Source organism: Rhinolophus hipposideros, assembly GCF_964194185.1.
Source record: "Rhinolophus hipposideros genome assembly, chromosome: 23".
Lineage (NCBI taxonomy): Eukaryota > Metazoa > Chordata > Mammalia > Chiroptera > Rhinolophidae > Rhinolophus > Rhinolophus hipposideros.
The window spans coordinates 42837691-42861185 of record NC_138069.1 but is presented as its reverse complement, the minus strand read 5'-3'; positions in this window follow the sequence as shown (position 1 = coordinate 42861185).

The window sequence follows — 23495 nt, the reverse complement described above, 5'->3', positions numbered from 1 at the left end:
CCTGAAAGTCATTCCATAAAGTCCCTGTGTCCAAATTTCCTCTTTTTATGAGGACACCAGTCATACTGGTCTAGGCCCACCCTAATCTTCACCTTAACTTGATCACCTGCAAAGCCCCTATTTCCAAATAAGGTCACAGTCACAGGCACCAGTGCTTAAGACTTCAACATCTTTTGGGGGACTGGGGGGACACAATTCAATCATTGGCAATAGTGATGGATGTGGAGATGGGCATGTGACCCAGTGGGAGCCAATCAGATACAACGAGAGTGAACCAGTCCCAGGAACTGAAGCTGCCCAGGCTCCACTCAGCTGCGGAGAGAAATATCTTAACCCCTGGGGTGCTCGAACCCCCTGCTGCTCAGTGTGGTCCTGGGGCGAGCAGCACCTGCAGCGCCTGAGAGCTCGTTAGAAATTCAGGTTCTCAGGTCCCACCCCAGAATTCCTGAATCAGACTCTGCATTTTATCAGGGTCCTCATCGATTCAATACCATGTTAAGGCTCAAGAAGCCCAGCTCCAACCTAACTAATAATGAGCAATGTTCTGGGGGATTAAATCCCACCAGAATGCGGAGTTTAACAATCAAATTGCGTTTCTGCTCATTCAGTCTGACCTAATGCTGTACCTCCAAGGATTGAGATGATCAAACAACCAAGTCATCCTATGAATGGAATGTAATATAATATAGATATCAACATATTCATATATGTTATAGTGTATATATAATTAATATATATTACATATAGTCTATATATAGATTCCACTCTGAAGTACATAAGGCCTCCGTGTTTTTATGTTCATGCTGTGTCTTGATTGAATTGCACTAATAGAATTTGAAGCCAAAATGTGCCTGGAATGACGATACGATGTAACCATCAGCATTATAACTGTAACATCAGCATTATGAACAAAAGATGCTGAGTAATAGCTCAGCTCCTAGCCATACATTTTCATTCACTGAGTGTCCAGAAAAGATGATCGGACACTTGATCAGCACCAAAATAACATTCCTTAGAAAGCAATACAGCTGAAACGATACTGGAAATCTCCAGCAGTTCATCTGTTACAGAAAACAAATTCTGTCTTGCTTCCTGAATTTCAAAGTGATTTTTTTCTGACCTTCTACTGTGTTAAAGAACTACTCAGAAAGCCTTTGGGAGTTAGTTTCCACATCAGGTCATTACTTATGGCACAAGCTCAGGGTGAGGCCACCAAAGCTGTGAATGTGCCCTGGGTGCCACATTTCAGCGTGAGTGGCAACCGTATGGAAGAATATTTAGAGTCCATGGAAAACAAAAACCAAAATTAAACTTATCTTCACACATAGAAGGCTTTACAGACAAGTAAAAATTACTTTTCACCTTTTCACATCTTTGACTCTTCATATCTTTATTTTATTTAGACCAGAATGATACCATCAAAGAATAAAACAAGACCACCAGAGCTTAAACAAAATGTACAAAACTGAGTCTATTCAAACTCAGGCAAAGGATCATGTGCCCATGAAGAAATGCACTGAGCAGAACTGGACGGTTTAAATTCTGGACAGGGCCCCTGGTGGTTGTACTAGTCAAGGGCTGACAACAACAGCTGTGGGAGCAGAGTGAACACACAGCTGTGTGCACAGCTGGTTCCTTATTGTTCATTGGTGTGGAAAACGTCTTCAGTTTGGTCCACTCGGGGCCTGGAGCCCATCCAAACGCATGGTCCTCCACGCGGAGGACCTTTGCAGCTGGCTGGAGCCAGTTGTGTGGAACACAAGAGGCAGCTATGTTATTTCCTGGACATGTGCTATACTCGTACACGGAAATGTGTCGTATACAAAATAAATTCACTTGGTCAACGTGTATTAATCCTCTGATATTGACCCCTTCATTCTGATCTTTGCTCAAATGTCACTGTGTTAGAGAGGCTTTCCTTATTGTCCTAAGGTCACACCCCGTCCTCCGCCCCATCACTGCCTGTTACCCTGTTATTCGTGTGCTTGTTTGCTCTGTCTCACCCAGTCCTCACTTCCCTCACAGGGAAGACGCCTTTGGCTTCGGGCTGTGTGTTCAGCACCCAGGACAGCGCCTGGCACATTTCTCGTGCTCAGTAAACGTTTCTGAGTGAAAAGTAATGCATCAGGTGCTGGAGAAAATTAGAGCTTCTGAAATAATAAAAGGATTAGAAACATAAGCCAGGTGCTCTATATTTTAGTGAGATTTTTTAAAACTCTATATTAAAAGGTATAGGGAAATGGAAACACTTATACCTCGATTTGGAAGGCAATTTATCGGCGTCTGTAAACATTTTAAATTCTCATACCTTCCAGTCCAATAGTCTGTCTGGGTCTGCGCCGCTGCTCATGCACAAGAAGGCAGGCACCCAGATACTCACAGCCGCTTTGTTTGTGAGAACTTGCAAACGAGTCTCAGGTTCCATCAGCCGCCTGCTTCCCGTGGGTCTCATCAGAGAATACAGTAAGTGCCCACTGAATGCAGCCCTTATGCCTAGCCCTCCTCTGTCACGGCCTTTGTAATGACCATCTACATGACTGACTCCATTTAATCAGCAACCACCATCTGTTTCCACAGTTCACAGCTCCAGGCGTCCTTGACCTGCCTGGCCTGAAAGTCCAAGCGCCCGGCTGAGTGGAGTGGCCCTATCTGCTCACATCCCTGCATAGCCAATACTAAGCTTGGGTGGCCTTAGTGGACACCACGCAGTGTTTGCTTAGCCAGGGTCAGGTGTTCAGGGGAACTCTTGTGAATGAATGACCCCAAAGAGCCAACAACTTATGTTCACTTCAGGCAGCAGGGTGGGAGACAAAGCTTCTTTCCCCACTGATTTGCCTTGGCTTCTTTGTCAAACATTAATTACTCATATGTGTACGGCTCTATTTCTGGACTCTATTCTAGCACAGTCCATCAGAAATAGAATGCAAGCTATAAAAGCAAGCTACAGTCGTATGTAATTGTAAATTTTTTAGCAGCCACATTTCAAAAGGTGGACAGCTACTGGACTACCATCTTAATCACCCATAATCTAGTCAATCATGACTACCTACCCACTGGTACTGTTTTTATAGTAAATGGATCCAGGCCGGCCAGCGGTGGTGGTCCGTCATGAAATATGCGTCAAGTAAAAGCTAACAGATTACGTTGGTCCATAAGCTGGAGCCTCAGCTGAAAGCAGAGCCCATGAGTTTTGACTTTCACTATTAAGTCATATAATTGATGCTAAACATTTCCTCCCACCCACGCTGTATAGGGCAAAAAGTAAGATTCTAGATCCAGAATCAATACCATCAGCAATATGACATTTATGTAACACAAAGAGGCAGGAAATTGTTAAAGACTGAAATAAATCTTCAAATGAAGGCTAGTTAGAAATAACATACGATATTCTATGGCCAGCCTCATGGGTTAAATTTCTAAATACAACTGGACTGGACTTTGTGGTTAAAAACAAAGATTTATGGGAGAAATAACATGAGGAGAATAAAGATCATGAATAAGTATGCCTTTATTATTGTTGATTAGTTAACAAAAACAAACAACAGAGACATAACAAAATGATGTGCAAAGAATCAGTTGCCTTTGACTCCAATCCCATAAAATGGCAGCAATTATAATTTTAAAGACAATAAATCCATAATAGTAATAGAGTAGAAAGTTAGATTTTTTGAAGTATAGAAAGTATACAGGATATGATCTATGAAGGGCAAAAAGGCAACAAAAGTCCAAAACACTTGCAGAAGCTGAAGTAGCCAAGAGACGCTCCAAGCCCAGAGCAGAGTCGTGACTTGAACACAGGACTCCTGGCTCTGACTGCCCACGACTCCATCTCTGCTAAATAGTTTCCTAATAAGTGAATATTTTAAAAGTAAAAAAAAAAAAAGCTCAAATTACAAAACTTTGGCTTTGAAAAGCCAGCAAAAAGTCCCCCATAAAAAAAAAATCCCAATTCATTATCACAAACATTTCCATTTTCCTGTTGTCAAGTATATTTTACACATGCACTGTTGTAATGGTAGCATGCGGACAATCTTATATCCTGTTTTTCCATTTAACCTTATATAAGTACTTCACATCTGGCGACTGAATCTTTATAGCTATTATTTTTAACATCTACATAATATTCTTTGATTGAATGTACCATGATTTATTTTCTTCTCTCCTTTTTGACCATTTGGGTTGTTTCAAATTTGTGCTTTTATAAATAATACTGCAATTAATATCTTTAGTTCCTCAGATAAATTGAAATCTGTTTCATGAATTAAAAGCAGCTGAATTGACTTCTGTGTCATTTCTTTCTGAACAAAAATGGAATGTCCTGGTTTCATAACAAGGAGCAATCTAAATTTAGGTTACAGATAGAGCTGTGTGACAAATCAGAATAACAATGGAGAGTTCTTAAACTATTTCAGACGATGTCTATTTAACTTACTTGTCCCTTCTTTGGCAATAGAGTAATCCACATTGCTTCAGCTTAAAGTGATTCTCAAGCTTGGTCATTTTACCCTTCTCAGGAGTTATTGTTTTAAATAGTATCCCTTCTGGCTGTGTTACTTTCTTCAGGTCTTCCTGCACATGACCAAGGTTAAGGTCAAGTATGACTGCATAATTTTCAAGCTATCTGAAATACGAGTAGCACTGATAAGATTTCTGTTTTTTCACGAAGTATTTTGTTGCCACAGATAAAGCAAGGCCTAGAGAGAATACAGGAGATTTGAGGAGAACATGAATATAGAAAAAGGACCAAGTAAACTTCTTAGAAATTTAAAATACAATAGTTAAAATTTAGAACTCACCATATCAGCTGAATAGCAGATTGGTGCAGCTAAAAATGAATTTTTCCTGAATAATCCAACTACTCCAAAAGCCATCTAATATGAATTTCAAATGCAGAGAATTGAGAGAATGGAGGAGAGAAAAACATCCTAATAAAATTATCCGGAGTTAAATAGAGGACAAATATTGGGGTTGAATGAATTCACTGAAAGTTGATCAGAATGAATGAAACAGGTAAGCACCTACAGGCACCATTGGGAAATTTCAAAACAAAAGATTACAAAGCAAAAAACAAGAGGAAAGAAAACAGATTGCCTACAAAGGGAAAAAAATCAAATTGGGTTCTGCCTTCTCATTGGCAACAATAGTGCTAGAAAACAATAGAGCAATATCCTCCAAAGTCAGAGGATAAAAATGATTTTAAACCTAGCATTTTATATAGTCAAGTGTGAGATAAAAATAAAGACACTTTCAGACACACTAGGACTCAAAGAGCTTATAGTCCATAAGTCTTTTTTTAACAAATTAGTTAAGGATTTACTCTATAAAAACAAACTAAAATAATGAATTTAAGTAGACAACATAAGATGTAAGTGACCCCAATGAGAAAAAAAATAACGCAATCATCTCATGAGTGTCACGTGTAGAAAACTGACAGAGTGCAGGGCATAAAAAAATTAGCTGTCTAAATAATTCAGAATGCATAATATTTAAAAATGTATATTGAAAACTTCAAGCTAAGAATATTCCAAGATTTCAACTTGGGCGGTGTTAGTGTGCAGAGTGGAAAGGAAGTCTGGTAGGAAATGAGGGAAATAAAATTATATGAAACGTCTTATCTTATTCAGGAGAAAATAAAAATGATTTATTCTAGACACTGAAAAAAATTAAGGGTAATTACTAGAAAAATACAAATAGGTGTATAACTTCTTAATCTCAAACTACTGGAGGAAAAAATAATAAAACAATGAAATGATCGATTCTCAAAAGAGAGAAAATAAAATATAAAATAAGATACGGTAATATATTAAAACATTGATATTCACAATAATAAAAACTGGTTAAATTGTCCTAACAAGAGAAAAAGAAATGCAGAATATATCAAATAATTTTCAACTACATATACTTAAAACTAATTATCTGAAACTAAATGACACAGAAAGTTTCAAAATAAAGAAATGATAAGAAAATGACTTCTAGTTAACCTTTAAAAGAACAAGTAATTACTATGTTGTTTAAGCAAGATGTGCAGTAAGATGAAAATCTTTCCAATTCACAACTTAATTTAGCATAACTTAATTTTAAAAGCTGTTCAGGTTAGTACAAAAAGAAAAGACAAATCAATGAGCTCAGCATTCATCTCAAGAACTTTAAAAAAACTGCAAATTAAACTAAAGAAAATAGACAGGAAAGAAATATTAAAGAGCAGAAATTAAAAATAAAAAACAAACGTAGGCTCAAAAAGCCAAAAATTGTGTTTTTGAATAGACTAATAAAATTAATGACTCCTGGACAAGATAAAGAAAAGGAATAAATAAATAAATAAATATCTGGAAAGAAAAAAGTAACATCTCTACAGATATTTAGATATTAAAATGACAATGAGGGGCTAATGTGAGCAAATTTATACTGATAAATTTGAAAATTTAGATAAAGTTTACAAACACCTAGGAAAATACAATGCACCAAAAATGACACAAGGGAAAATAGAAAACCTGCATAGCTCTATATAACCATTCAATAAACTGAATCCATGATTTTTAAACTCCCCACAAAGTAAAATCCAGGCCTAGATTGTCCTCACTGGAAAGTTCCATTTAATACTTAGAGCATAAATTTTATACAAACACGTATAGAGAAATAGAAAAAGCAGGAATGCTCCAAACTCCTTCAATTAGGCCACTATACCAAATCGTGACAAAACCAATCACATTTATGACCACAAATGCAAAATTCCTAAGCAAAGCATCCAAGTTGATTCCAGCAGTAAATAAAAAGGATAAAATTTAATGACCAAGCTGGTTTATCCCAGGAACGCATGTGGATTTACTATTCAAAAATCAGTGAATGACATTATAGTATCATCTCAATAAATGCAGAAAGTTTTACAAAATTTATCATTCATTTGTGATTTGAAAAACTCTTAGCAAACTAGAAATAGAAAGGAACTTCCTCCATATGATAAAGGATAGACTGTATATCAAAAAAAAAAAAACTACAGCAATACCAAAGCTACACCAAATATTTAATGAATTTTGAAAGCTTTTCTTTTGACACCAAGAGCAAGAATGCCTGCGGCTACTTCTATTCAACATCGGACTGAAGACCCTGTAAGTCTAAATAGTGAAGCCAGAAAAGGAAACAAAATGCAGAGGATCATAAAGAGAGTAATACAATGGTCGTTATCCATAGAGGATATTACTGGTTTGTAAAAATCCAAAAGAATCTACAGACCATAAGTACAACCAGTAAATGAGTTTAACCAGGTTGCTGAAAACAAGGCCAATGCATAAAAATCTATTTACGCATACCAGCAACAAAAAAAGTAAATAAATAAAATCTGTAAAAAGATACCATTTAATAACATGGAAAATTAAATAACATACCATTTAATAACTTAGAAATGCATCAGATAAAGGTTGTATGGGACATATCTAAAGAAAAGTAAAAAACATTATTGAGAAAAAGTAAAGAAAAACTGAAATATTATGTTCATGGACTGGAAAATTCAGCATTATAAAGATGATGGTTCTCCATAAATCAATGGATTCAATTTAATCCCAATCAAAATTATAATTTTTATAGAAATTAACAATCTGCTTCTATGTGGAAATGCAAAGGGCTAATATTCACCATGAGGAATATTAGATCTCAAGATCTAATAGATCTAATAGATCTCAATAGATCTTGGCTATTCGGGGTCTTTTGTGGTTCCATACAAATTTTAGCCTTGTGTTTTCTATTTCTGGGGCCAAGGTACGGGGCCCTCTCAGAATCTACAGTCTAAGTTTGGTGGACTTACCTCCAGCGGCTCCCAGGCCACGGTCTGTATGTCCATTACTCTACACATAGGTGGGCATGACCCTGGCATATGGTGCCGCTGACAGGACCATGCCAGACAGAACTGTACCCCGGTTCTCAGGGGTGCAGAGTTGCTTCTGGGTCTGCAGCTGGGACCACAGTCAGTGAGTCAGCCCCCTGGGGACTAGACTTCCTTCTCAAAATGCATTCCTGGGCACCAGCATCTCGCAGTTGCCTACCTGCATCCCACAGCTCCCACCAAAGCACTTTGTCCCAGGACGGATGCCAGATTGCTGTTGCTGAGGGAGGGGATGGAAAAAGGGATGTCTTATTTGACAGTCTGGTTGATATCACCACCGGATTTTTTATTTCATTTGTGGTTTCTAGACCCTCTCATTGTGCTGAATCCTCTTACCTGATTACACTTCAAGTTTGCCTGGGATTTTTCCTCTTAGAACGCTCATGTAGGCTTACACTGAGAATCACAGTTTTGCCAAATCTCTCTAAGTCTTGATACTGTTACCCACGAGTGGACGGACTTTCCCTCTCAGAATTTTGGAGGGATTTAATTCACCAGGAGGTGGCGGTGATAACCACATCCATGGGGTGATGGTTTTACAGACCCCAGGAAGGGGACACAAGCACATACACACACACACACACACACACACACACACACACACACACACCAAAATCAAACATTCCCCAAATCCATTCAGTTGCTCACAAATTCCCAAAACAGATTGTTGGAGGGTTAGACTCCTGCTACCCTCATAAAAGGTTCTTTGTTCACATCAGCGTCGCAATTCACACCCCAGAGAGAGCTGGGTAGGTGCAGAAAAGACCCTAGCTAGCAGGTAGATGGGCGGTCCTGGCATGGGCAGGCCTTTTCATTTTTCTCCAAAAGTCAGAAACCTGAATTTTTGGTTTTTGGTTGGTAACTCTCCCAATTTCTGTATGTCACCAACAAAATAAAAATAATGTTTAAACATATGCACCTGATTCAGGACAGACTTGCCACCTGTGATTTGTGGCAAGGTCCACTGGGAGATAAATCACAAGGGCGATTACATTTCCAGGGCCAGAGCTTTGGACTCAGCAGAGGGAGGAAGATGGGGCTGGGGAGACGACAGCCACTGCCATCTTTTTGCCATGGAAACCTCATGGGGGGAGGCTTATGTGTTTTTTGTATTAAGAGATCAATGGGAGATTAATAATAATCTCCCATTGATGCAGCACTTCGAAGTTGAGTACTTGCTCATCTATAATCTCATCTGATCCTTCTAACAGCCCCATGGGCTTGTCAAGAACATCCAACACTCTCTCACCCAATGAAAGGGACAAAAGGACTCACACAATTTCACTTAATGGAAAGAAAGAGGAGAGACCGAAAGGGAACAGGAGGCCCACGTTTCAGGGGAAAGCTCTGCAATACGTTCGTTTTTCCCTGCTTCCATGTGCTCTCTCTCATCTTCCCTCTGCTACACTCCCATTCTGTGGCTGCAGAAGCCAGGAGGAGAGTGTTCATCTAGGAGGGCCTGGCAGCAGGAGTCAGAACCCTGCAAGAAATACACCCGGCAAGACATGGACAAAAACACCGTCTAAGAGCTGAGCCTCCAGAGATGGCCCTCCCTGACTTGCTGATATCCTGACATCAAAGAATCAAATTGACTGACCTCGGTGGAGTCCCTACTCACTTAAAAAAAAAGAAAATCAATCAATCACTCCCTGGAGCCAGTCTTTATAATCTAGTGACTCAGAGGTAAACATTCTCTTTTCAAAAGTGAACATACTCGTTAGGATGGTTAGTCACAAAAATAAATAAATACATGACAAGTGTTGGCCAGGACGTAAAGAAATCGGAACCCTTGGGCACTGTTGGTGGGAATGTAAAATGGTAGATCTGCTGTAGGAAAAGTATGAAGGTTCCTCAAAATATTATAAATAGAACAACCATATGACCCAGCAATTCCACTTCTGGGTATACACCCAATAGAACGGAATGCAGGATCTCCGAGGGAGGTTTGCACCCCCATGCTCACAGCAGCATTACTCACAACAGCCAAGGGTGGAAGCCGCCCAAGTGTCCACTGACAGATGACTGGATAAACAGTGTGGATTACACACACAATAGAATATTCTTCAGCCTTAAAAAGGAAGTCTAACGCGTGCTACAACGTGGATGAACCTTGAGGACATGATGCTAAGTGCTTTACTTTACTTAGCATCGTGTCCTCAGGACCTTGACACAAAAGTCTACGTATTGAGTAATTTTATTTATATCAAATTTCTAGAAAGGGTAGAACTTCAGAGACAATATGCAGATCAATAATTGTCCAACTCTGAGGACAGGAACAGGCACAAAGGAATTTTGGAGGTGATGGAAGTAGTCTAAAACTAGTTAATAGTGATAGTTGTAGAAATGTATAAATTTACTAAAAATTACTGAAATTGCACGTACAATGGTTGCATTTCATACTATATAATAAATCCTTCTTGAATAAAGCTGTTTTTAAAAAGTCTTCTATAAGTTACCCAGACACGCTACTCCAAGAATCTATCCTAAATATACTTTAGCAAAAATAAGAAATGAGCTATGCATTAATCTACTCACTGTAGCATTTTTGTTTGTTTGTTTTTTTGTTTTTAAATAAGCAAGAGACCGGGGGAAAAACCAAATGCCCATCAGTAGGGGACGGGTCATCTCTGGGATGTCCGTGAAATGGAGTCCTCCACACCTATAAAAAGGCATGAATTAGATTATGCCATATCCTGCACAACAAATCCCAAACAATACTGTTAAATGAAAAAAATAAAGCTACAGAAGAGTTTGTTTAGTGAAGGGGGTGGCTTAAGCACAGGGCGTATTCAGGTATTTAAATATGTGTCTGTTTATCCCACCAATGAGGAAGCCAGTGAAGTTTATATACATCGTACATTTTACTTACAGGAGAGCCTCTCACCTGGTGCCCCTTCGGCCTAGAACAGGAGTACGGCAAGCCCCACGTTAACCTCCATGACAGAACAGCAGCTACACTCCCATGTGTAAGCCACAACACAAGGAACCTCACCAGTCTGGCCACTTGGTAGTCATGTGAGACGAGCTGAGGGGAGGAAAGGGGACCTCAGGAGTGCTGTCAGCAGCGGTGTGCCGGTAAACGCTCCGCAGCTGGCTCTCCGGAGGAAAATCCTGATTTGTGGTGTTTGCTAGTTTCCATAGTGTACATACTCCCATCACGGCCCACTTCAGATGGACATGATGGTACCGCTGAGCCCAGCATGGGGAAGAGAAGCCCATGATCAGTGAGCTCGAGCGTCCGAGCCAGTCCCAGCACACAGCTGGCAGTGAGGTACCCTTTCACACATCTAATTAGCAAATCGAAAAGTCTGACGATACCAAGTATTCAATACAAAAAGCATTAAAACGCAGTGGGAATGTAAATTGGTACAACCATTTGGAGAGCAGTATGGCATTGTCTGGTAATGTACATAATCTACAATCCAAAAATGTTTGCAATTTTCTCCAGGAGATGTGTCAACAGTACTTTTTCAGCTTGTTAGAAGAGAAGAAAAAAAAAGGAAACTACCTAAACGTCCACCAGTAAGAAGATTTATAAATAAATCATAGAATAGTCATTCAATCGAAAAATGCTACACAGCATTTAAAATAAATAAGCTAATGTATGGATCAAGAAGGCTGTATCTTGGAAAACATAACGTTGAATAAAGAAATCAAGCTTTAGGTTGTTATGTTATGCGTAACACAGAACTTGTGTAAAAGTTTAAAATGCATAAAACGATCTCTGCAATATGGTATACAGATAGATATTCATTGAGACCAGATGAAACCATTTTAAATAGAGTAGACAAACGCATACCAAATTTATGATAATGTTGCTTCTGCTGAGAAGAAAAGACTGAAACTGAGGAAGGCTACAAAGGGTGTTTAATCTTTGTTATACTTTTCTAGCTCCCTTAAATATTAAAAAATATTGATCTGAAATAAAAATGACAACATATTAGTGGTCTAAATTCTGGATTCTGAGTAATAATGGTATGGGCGTTGGTTACCTTTTCTTTATGTTTTCTGATATTTCAAAAACTTCAAAACACTGAGACGCCATATTTTGTGACAAGAGATATTTTGTTCATTCTATCACTGTCCACAGGCAAATCCCACAGGCCAAACATTCAGGCAGGAAGTACCATTAGAAGATGACAATGTGGGCGCTTTCCACCCAAGTGGCCTGCGCCCGCAGGGGGACACTTCCCGCCCCCTTCTCTGAGAGGCCTTTCCTGACTTCCTCCTCTGAGCTCCTGGTGGCCTGTCATGAAGGTACCTAGGGTGACAAGTGTCACACTGATTGTACAGTAATTGTGTTTCTGTGTCTCCCATTAAACTGAGAACCTTCTAATGAGGAACTGCAGTCTCTTCATTGCTGTATTCCTGGGGTCTGAGCGGACCACGGCAGGCAGGACCACTCCGAATGAACACACAAATGAAGAAACCACCTCCACCTTGCAGACCATCTTCCTAATTCAAATGGGGCTCTTGTGTAAGTGTTTGGGTCCCCCAAAAATTCACATGTTGAAATCCTCACCCCTCATGTGATGATATAAGAAGGTGAGGCCTTTGGAAGTGACTGGGATTTGTGAAAAGAGACCCCAGAGAGCGCCCTCGCTCCTTCAGCCACTCAGGGTTACAGTGAGAGGACGGCCATCTCTGAACCAGGAAGGGGACCCTCACCAGACACCCAATCTGCCGGTGCCTTGACCTTTGCCTTCCAGCCTCCAGAGCCGTGAGACATAGATTTCCGTTGTTTATGAGCCCGCCAGTCTGTGGTGTCCTGTTAGGGCAGCCGGAGGTGACCGAGACAGAGGCAGAGTGCAGAGCACACACCACTATGTGAACAGACCAGAGTCCGTGCTCAGTACCAGCTCTTACAGCATAACATAAAGGGTCACAAGTCACATGATGTAAGCATGTATCACAATGAGTGGCTTTGGAGGCATTGGTAAAAATTACAAGGAAGAAAGAGTAGTCAATGTCTACAAAAGTTTTAGGGGCCTTACCCAAAGGAAGGAAAAGGAAGAGGGCTTGGAGCATCACGGCTAGAAGCAGAGAGGAAGCCCGTGTGGACGCAGAAGACTCGAGAGTAGAACCAACACATGTAACAGGCCGCAACATGAGAGAAAGGAAATGAGTGGGAGACCAAATGTGAGCTGCTTTGATGTAATCCTAACAAATAACCAAACAGTTGTGGGCTCCGAGGGAAAGGGGAGTGATTGCCTGGGGATGGGAAAATAACTGCAAATATTTCTAATATGTTGATGTAAAGAATGTAGTATTTTCACACTAAGCATATTTCTAGATTTATAATCTGAAAACTATCCCACCGAGTCTAAGTTTGAATACAGCCTTACAAAACCAGGTGACAAGCTTGCTCAGGGTCACTGTCCTTGAATAAGCAGTGATGACTGAATTTGATTTTTGATAAAGAATTTTGAGGACTTTTCTGCAGAGCCTTGGGGCTAAGTGCAGGGATTTGCAGCCCACATTTTCTGTTTCTGCATCTGACAGCAAATTCAAGCCTAAAAAGGCAGAATCAGGTAGCTTGTGACCTACCCAGTCTTCCAAATTCCAAATGAAATGCAAGGGGGGATACATTTCACTAACAGAGGTCCTCCCGACATAACCAAACCAGGTTACCTAATTTGATGAACGATAGATCATAAAAAATCAAAGCTGTTGCTGAGACACGAACATGAAAATCACTACGACATAGGAGTAGGCAAACAAGTAAGGGATCTCTTGATTTCCATCCATTTAGCTTCAGCTAGAGAAAAGAATTGATAAATATCTCTTCTTCCAACCATCCGCCCCCAGGCTTTCTCTCCTTCCTAGACACACGTCCTCCACCATTTCTTTATCTGTTCCAGATCGTTCTCCATGGTATGGCTAAAAGAAAGCCTCGACCTCCTGGCGAGGTTGTGTTTGTAATATCATTATCAGAGTCATCTGTAAGAACTTAGTGCATGCCAACTGCACACAGGACCCCAACACACACTTCCAGGTACTGGATACAGCCCAACCCAACATCACCTACTAGCCCAGGTCATGGGCTCTCCAACCACCCAATTTCCAGCTGGGAGCTCAGAGCTAAACCTTTCGAAGTTTGTCTGAAAAGGTGTATGTAAGTTTATAAATAGGATGATCAAGGTTGGGAAGAAGACCACATTTGCTGACAAAACTCACTGGCACGATCCTACGTGGAAGTTTGGAGTCTATGTAACCCCACTTTTCCTGCCCACACACCCCAGCTGCCTGCCAGACACCAAAAGAAGAGTCCGTTCAAGGGCCTTTCTTGTTCTGGGCAACGTGAGTGTTGTGGTGTCCCCTTAAAGATTTATCCAGGTCCTAACTCCTGCCAGCTCTGGCTGACGGCAGGTGGAATTGTTAATTTCCTCGAGCTGCTGCCAACCAAAGCTGGCCAGATGCCACTGGGCCCCAAGCTTTCTGGAGTTTCCCTGAGCACCGCTGGCTCTACGGCACCAGGCTCAGCTTTCAGGGGATATTTCTTTCCAATCATGACAGTAACGCTCTCTACCTTCCAACAGCCCAAACATGTTTCTGCGATGTGGCCATTCAAATGTGTTCTTAGAGCCTCCTCGGTTGGACACCACAAGGGGGTTACAAGGAAATCGAGAGCTGCAACGGCAGCAAGAGGGAGACTCAATCTCAAACTCCACAGATAAAGCATAGGCTTTCCGGATCTTCAGTATTAATATAATTCACTCAATTACTCATTAAACTAGTCAGTGAGTGCAGCACTCTACTCAAAGCTGAAACTACAGAGGGACAAAGTCCTGCCCTCACAGAATTTGCACAGAACTCACAGGTGAGTTAATAATAATTAGAACAGCAGCAAAGCTGACATCTGCTGAGTTGGGTGTTACACACTCTCTATCCCATCGACCCTTGCAGAGATAGGTCGTATTATTATTCCCGAATCACCAATAAAGAAACTGGAGCACAAAGCATTTCAGGATCTGTGTGGCTCCCAGATGTGTTTTTAGTCGATGATTAATTTTTTTAACATTTGGAAACATTTGGGGACGTTATGACTTCTGATTACCCTCTTTCCTCTTGGATGTTTCTTGGCTGGATTTGACATTTCCTCCAGTGAAAGTTGGTAAGACATTAAAAGTTAAACATAGAACACTGGATAATCGCAACACATTTCCTTCGGGGCTGCTAATAATAAATGAATGATTTTTTTAAATTAAAAATCTCACCAAGGTCGCATAGCTCCTAAGGGGCAGAGCCAGGCCTCAGACCCCTGCCAGTCTGCTCCAAAGCTTGTCCCCTTGACCATGACGTTTTCTAAATTAATCACATCAAGTCCGCTCACCTGAATTCTGCACTCACAGCAATGAGCAGATAGACTTAAAGGTGTCAAGTTCGCTCTCCCCGCCCGGCGGTAATGAAGTGTGACAATGTTTTCCAAACATGAACTAATGCCTTTTGGTCTTGTTTTTAACTGGGGTGAAATCACATAACATAAACTTTGTAAAGGGTACGATTCCACGGCATCGGGTGCCTTCCTCATGTTGCACAACCATCATCCCTATCCAATTTCAAAACCTAACTGGTGCTTTCTTCACAGCTGGTATTTCCTCAAACCTGTAGTGCCTCCGTGAAAGGATGGCAAAGCAGAAAGTACACGAGTCCTAGCTGTGGGTTGAATGTGGACCCCCAGGATTCACGTTGAAAGCCTAACCTGCAAAGATGATAGTGTTAGAAGCCGGGGCGTTTGGAGGCGTGTGTTCTTATAAAACGGGATTGGTGTTCTTGTGAAACAGACCCCAAGGGATTCTTCCGCTTTCCACTGTGTGAGGACACAGGGAGAAGGTGCCAGCTACAAAGCAGGAAGAGGGCCTTCCCCAGAATTCAGTCATGAGGTGCCTCCATCTTGGATCTGTGGTTTTACATATTGGGGTCCACAGACCCATTTATTTCTGGGATGCCCCTTGGCCTCCCTACTGAAGCTTCATGTCCTCTCTGCCTTCTTTGGACAAGGCAGCCTGTGCAGACGACTGCTGTAAATGGTTTAGTTTTATTAGGTTGAGCCTTCATTTGTCTTTGTCCCGAGAGACCCTTTGGAACCATTGCACGCCCTTTAAAAATCAAACTAATTAAGCTCTAAATTAATTAAAAACATAAGGAAATTGATCTGAAGAGCAAAGTAAACTGAGAGGAGAATGAAATGAAATGGAAGTGGAGTTCTAGACAGGGGGCCAGAGGCTGCTCTGTGGACCGAGTCCCTGTTCTTGGGGAGGTGGCTGTTTCGGCCAGAATCCTTTGTAGGACGGCACCCTTCTTTGTGAATTCCGGCATCGTTTGCATATAAAATGTATATTAAAGTCTGAAGATAGCTTAGGCTCTTCAAATTTATTAAAAGATCATTTTAGAAGTGAAAATAGCCTTGGAGATAACTTCTGGAGAATTCTAATTTATCTGTGCATTAAGGCAGCTGGGCTACAGTGAAAGAGTGTGTTTGTTCATGTCAGAGGACCTGGGTAGGGATTCTAACTCCAGGTACAAGAAATGTAGTGTCTCCAAGCCTCTGTTAGCCATATTTACTACAAAAATTACCGGTTGCTGTGAGAACTAAATGAGTTAGGAATTGGGAACAGACCCAAGGATAGAAAGAATGCACAAGAAAAATAACACTTTACAAAAAAAAAAAAAAAGGATAACTCACATAATAGGTACAGCTATAAAAATTGACGCTGAGGAGGAATATTTATGACGTGAAAAGATTCATAATATATTGCAGAGCGAAAAAAGGAGACCAAATTATGCTGGTGAGCTTGCCACTAATTTTGTAAATACATGCATTTTGTAATTTTATACAAATATTTAATTTTGTAATTATACATAAATCATTGACAACCTGTAAGTATGTATAATTTATGTGGGTATGTATGGGTGTGTACATATTTTTAAAACCACAAGACCATTATCAAAATATTAGCAGAGGCTATCTCTGGGGAGCAGGACACACAAGAGACAATCTCTGTGTTTTTTGTGGGTCATTTTATTTATTTATTTATTCAATCTTTTGCGTTGAGTATGTACTGTTTGTAATTAGGCAGGGAAAATGCTCGTTCCCCTAAGTCAGTACTCTTGAATCTGTGAAACCTAGTTTGCAGGTTAGTGTTCTGAGTTATATATAAACTGAACAATCTGTTTGAAACTGAACAAGAAGCTTTTCTAGATTAAATCATGCTGCTGTGAAAAGTGGTTAAAACAAAACTGATAGATATTAACAGACATATACAGTCAAGGAATGGGGAGAAGTTGTCACTGAGTCTGCTTTGCAGAAAGTGGCTTCGTTGGGCTCGTCAGTTAGGCTCAGTCTGGCCTGACCTCGTTTGAATGAGGCCCAAAGGGACAGCTCTGCCTTGACCTTGGCTGTTTGACCTGACTAGCTCCCTGGACATGTGGTAAATTCTCTCTGCTGAGCTGGACAGGAGGGCACCCAATAGCTGAGAAAGGTGCACATGTCAGCACGGTCCTGCCTGAAACGGGATGGTACACAGGTGTGACAGCCACTGGAGAAGACCTGGGCTCAGGTGGGTGTGGTAAACAGGTGTGAAAGTGCCATGGAAGTAGCCCGAATATAGGTGGGGAGTGGACAGGTACGAAAGTGTCATGGATGGACCACAAGTAGAGGTGGGCAGGTGTGACTGACTCAGGAGAAGACCTGGGTCAAGGCGAGGGTGGGGGTACAGGTGTGGAATCGTCACGGAGGGGCCACAGGCAGGAGTGGTCAGTGTGAAGGTGTCAGGGAGGGCACACTGGACATGGGTGGGAGCCGTGAGCACAGCAGGCTCGCAGAGGACGGCCTCAGCACTGGAGACCGGCACTGCCCCTGCTCCAAATCACCAAGGAAGTGAGTGTGGTCAAAGGAAGCAAGGGCAAGGCAGGGCCCTGAGGAACGCCAGTCTTCTGTGGTCACAGGGATGAAGTGGGACCAGCAAAGAGCTCAGTCGAACGGGAGGGTCCATCAGGACTTCCTCGCAGGAGAAACCCACAGGGAATGAGGGGGAGCAGACAGAGAAGGGGAAAGAGCCCAGCGAAGATAGGGGTGAAGCTCCGCTGGCAGCCCAGGGTGCGAACTGTTAAGACAGTAAATGCATCAAATCTGGAGAGGGACCCGCCAAGCCTGTAATTGGGACCCCAAGGGATCAGTAGTGTCCATCGCAGCCTCTGCGACGGCTCCCCTCTGCCTCTGTAAAACACCCTGTCCTCAAACGCCTTCATTAAAATACCCCAAGAGCAGATGAAGGTGAGTGCTAACTCCCAGGAATTGTGGGGTTCTGGTGCAAAGCAGTCGACATGATGAGAAATAGAACAGGGAACTTTATCTTTAAAATGGGTGGAAACTGATCATTCGCATCCACGACCCAGGTGTTTCCACGTGAAGACGCTCCTCCAACGTGCTTCACCACCAGGTCGAGGTGGGGCTCCTCGAGTGTGCAGCGGGTTCACGCTGTGGCTGGGCGTGCCCCCAGCACGCTGTCACACGGCACCGTACCCCAGGCTGAGAAGCAGGCGGAGATGACCCCGAAGATTAGCTCCCACCCTGCCGTCCTGGAGCTCTGCGTGCTCTTCCATGGCTGATTTCCTCCTCTGCTACCTGAGCGCGGTGCTTTGTTATACAAAGATGTTATCATCTCACTGCTCTCACTGTCCATTTCTTCTGGACAGGCCAGTACCTCCCAGCAACTCCCGAATGCTACAGCATCTCTGTGGGTCAGTAGCGTATTGTTCGTATTAGATAGTACGCTACTGTGGGAAGGCATGTCTGAGGCTGCTTCCTGCTCAATGTTTCTACCCTTAAGCTGCCTGCTTCCCAGTCAAGTCAGTGCCTCCAATGTGCTCCCAGCTTTACACTCAAAGGCAGACACATCACCTGTCACCGAGGTCCCTCCAGGGCTGCACCTTGAACACTTGGTCATTTGCTCTTCACCTGAGTTCTGTTCCATCCTAGGACACTGATCTCCACGGTCTCGCACATTCCATTTTCCTAGCAGGTTCAGGGCGAGTGCCAGATGCCAGGGGGATTTTTTTTTTTCTTGTAATACTGCAGAAGAAAAACAGACCTTCCAAACGTGGGAGTTCTCCTGACAGTTCAGAAAATGATGGATGAGCTAGAGCCTCAATGCATCAGAATATCAAGGTCTGAGGCTGACTTCTGCCACTCAGTCTTGTCATCTGAGTCATGCTGGAGTGGAAGAGCAGGCTCAGATCTGGAAACAGAAAACACTCTAGGTCCCCTTGTCAGAGCTGAGTGCACATGTCCATTCATCCAAAGGTATGAGACAGGTGCCAAGGGAATGCTTAACTGGACCATTTGCTCAAGGTGAATTGAAACAGGAAATAAAAGAGGCTGTTGACAGGTGCGTTTAAAAATCAGAGTCCCATTCCTGCTCTTCCCCACTGTACTTAGAGTCTCCGATGGCAAGGGACCGTGTGGGCAAAGCTGCCATGGTACCTCATCTTCTCACTGCTCGTCATCTGACCTCCCACTCTTTCTCTTCATCTTCCCCTTCTCCGTGAGGGTAGGGAAGGGACCTGGGGACGAGTTCCCAGCCGCCAGCAGCCACCGCCCCTCTTCCTTCGGCTCACACTTCCCAGTTTTCACCACGCCCCTCAGATGCTTACCCAGCTCCCCAAATTCCACACTCTGATGAGGCAGCCCAGCCTCTCACTGCAAGATGATTTAAGACGTCTGGTCTGGATCCTCCCATGTCTCCTCTACCCCGCACCTACCCCTGTGCCTCCATCGCAATTTCTTCCTGACCCCACTCAGCTGAGCACACGTCTAAGACATCTCACATACGCCTGCTGGATTGGGTCAAGAAGTCATTCCCGACCTTTGTCAGAAAACTTTCAGGGCTGTGACGGTGGCACAAGACAGACTGTGGGAAACTGCGGAGTGAGTGAAAGGAGGAAGGTGGAGCTCTGGGGGATGCTGGAATAGACTTGATCTTCATTGCGGGGAAGGTCCTATAGACTACCTGCATTTGTCAGCAGTCATAGAACTGTACACCAAAAAGCTTTAATTTCACTAGATGTAAATTAGACCTCAGTGAAACTTACTTCAATATAAAATAAGTCATTCTTATGCAACAACGAGCACTTTCCTCTTCAGACAACGCCTTTTCATTCCACACATCACATTTCAGGCGCCACGAATATAAAAGACAACGAACGTAAATATTTCTCTCCTGCTCCATTTCCACTCTCTGTTCACCAATTTTCCTCGTTTTTCCTCAGCATAAAGCTTCCTCCCCTCCCTTAACAGCCTCTGTTCTGTAATTAGGCTGCTCCGATAAGTCTTTTATGTGTACGCTTTATTTCTAAAATATTCACTACCGTGGCTGCCCCATAATGCCTTTAGTTCTCAGTTCCCCAATCACCATTTTTACAATCAGACAGTGTTAATAGTATTTTCTATTTCAGTAGTGTCTTTTTCTTTCTTTTTGTCTGACCAACAACAACAAAAAGTACTTTGCAGGCGTTTTACATGGCTGTGAGGTAGTTAAGAAAGGAAAAGTGATTTTGCAGATGGAAAAACAGAGGCACAAAATGCTGTGGTGTGCTGGTCACAGAAGATGGCACTGAAGGTCGGCCAAAGCTCAGCTCAGGGCTTCATATCGCAAGAAAGGTGTGACCCCCACCACCACTGCACCCTCCTCTACTCCCTCCAAGCCAGGGAGAATCTAGAGTCAGCCCAAGCCGACCTATGGGGTGGGGAACAAGACTGGGCATCAACAGGGCACAAGACAGAATATAAAGCCTGCTGGGGCTGCCATGAGGAAGTGACTTTCTGTTTCTGAAGCTTGCGAGGGCTGCATTGTGGAGACACGTTCGTGGTGGGCAAACAGGACCCACAGGGAAAGAAGGAAGCACATATTAGCATGACTTTAACCCAACCTACCAATCAGAAGAGGCACCTCCTTCTTCAAGGAGGAGAGAGGAAGTCCCCCATTCAGTGTTTTTCCCTCCTGGAGACAGAGAGCCCTCCTTTCTATGGAAATATGAGGAAAGGAACAATAAGAATCATCCCACAGTATCAGAGGCTCTTTGCAGCCTGATCTTGGCTCCCCCCTTTTCCCCAAGCTCCCTAAGCTCTAACCACCGCATGTGATTGTTATGCCCCAAAACTCCCTGCCCTTTACAGCCCCAGGACCTTTGCACATGCTGTTCCTCCACCATAAATGCCTATCCCTTCTTTGTCTAATCAAAAAATGTTATGCATCCTTTCAGACCTGATGGAAATGTTGCCTCATTTCTGGCAAGTTTCCTGATACCTACTAATAAGCAGCACTGACTTTTCTCATACCTGGGGCCCCACTGTACTTTGTCACTCGTGTGGGTATCCATTTCTGCCTATTCTTTGGTTATTATACCCAAAGTATAATACATAAGACAAGGCATGTATTCAATAAATGATTTTTCAATGAGGAAATAAACGAATGCACACACCCAGCCTGTTCCGACTTCTGCCCCCGGCAGGATTTCACACACAGAACCCCCCCACACACCTATTCTCAATACCCTCTGCCTCCAAAGACGCAGACCTCTCACTAAGCTGTAGCATTGACAGGATCCCGGCAGCCTCTCTTTATTCTCTTCTGAGAGGGAAATCTCACATTCCCATGGGTGGCTACTCCCACATAATACAAATAATCACCTGTTTGTGGCCTAAGAAAAGCTTTTATTTAGTTTAGCTGGCAGATTCTTCAATGGAATGCTCCAGCGCAAATGAAAGTACAGAGTGAAAATGTCAGAGAGCTCAGGCTCTGTCTTTACTTGCGGGCACAGAACATGGTAAGCCTGCAAAGTCAGAGGACTGAGCAGGGGAGCAGTGAGCTCTCCGCTGGCCTCCAGAGGAAAAGCCGCAACACCCTCCCCACTGCCCTGCTCCTCCTCCACTGTACTCACAATGCTCTGTGTTCACCCAGCCTTTCACTGGTTGTTCCAAAGCCTTTCAAACCGTATCTCCTGAACCTTACCACACCTGTGAGGGAGGACTGCAGGTCTGGTTATCCCCTGTGTCCCGGCTGGGCCCAGCAGCAAGGGCAAAACTGAAGTTATTTGAGCAAGAGTGGGGGCAGAGGCTGCCTCCATGCTGTGGCTGGAACCACAGACGAGGGCAAGGGAGCCACGTGGAAAAGCCACGCGCAGACGAAGGCGGCCTGTCATCCACAGATCTGAGAAAAGCCTCTCCAGGAGAGGGGACAGCCCGTCCTGCTGGTGAAAATGTAAACTGGCTCATCCTTTCTAACGAGCAGCATGCTCTGGAGCCTGTCGGAGCCGAGAACTCTGAGACCCCATGAATCAGGACCCAGACTCCCATTTCCAGTTCTGCAACTGGCCGGAGATGTGACCTTGTGCAAAGCGTCAGGACACCCTGAGGGGCCCTGAAAGCAGGAGATGGGGCATGACACCAGTGATTTTTAGCCTGTAGGGTCTCAAAGCTCATGACATCAAAGATCAAAAAGACCCACATTCCCAAGAAAGACATGCATGTGCAGGGGTACTGTCCCAACGCATTTGTGATTATGACGAAGCATTTTATCTGGTGCCACCAGTCAAGAGGTTCTGAGCAGAAGAGCAGAGGTGCCCAAAGCTTGAGGCTTGCAATCAGGAAGACCTGGGTTCAACCCCCCTACCCCCACTCCAGTGTGACCCTGGGCACATTTTTTAACCATTTCAGGCTTCAGTTTGCTTATCTGTAAAATAAGTCCACAAAACAGAGCTAATAATAGTATGCACATTAGGGCAGATAGCGTCATGGTGAAGATTAAAGGAGATGACACATCACCAGGCATCTGTAAGTGCTTAATAAACACAGGTAACATTACGATCCTTCACGTTAACAAAACGATAAAGACAATTACTTCGAAGTTAGTTGTTTTAGCCACTAGTTGCAAAAATAAAAACTGTTATATATAAATAAGTGACAATTTCTTGAGCTAATCAAGAGACTAGTTTAGAACGATGTAACATAAAGGTTTAGAATGTCCCATGCAGCCTCAGCCCCATAAGGTGACCGAGGCCACCCCAGCCTCGGTCCCTGGGACACCTCAGTCCCTGAGCAAGCTCTAGACGCACCTGCTCATCCCAGCCCCCCGCCACATCCTCTCGGCTTCCCCATTTCTTAGCCACCCTTTCATGCAGCACCAGCCCTTTGGGGCAGGGCCTGCCAGTGAACTCCAGGCTATGAGCCTATCATCCCACAGAAACCTTGGCAGACGGGGTCTTCACTGCAGCACAAAGAAGATGGGAGTTATTTCATCTCACATTCTAATGATCAGTTTGGGTGGTTTTTCCCCTTGTCAAGGCTAAGACAAGGGATCACAAACTTACATGCCTATAGCAGCAGCCAGTTGCCACACGTAAGTGAAGACACTTGGGGAAGGAAGCTGGCACCGCGTCAGCAGTTTTTCTGCTGTCGTTGACCGAGGCTGTGGGGTTGAGGGACAATCGAGGATGGCAGAATCTGAGGTTCACTGAAGACACATGCAGATCAGATTCCATGTTATAAATTGGGGGTGAAAGCCCAATTATTATTTCTCTGATTCTTCAGTTTTTTAAGTACAATCCCCAAGCTTTAAAA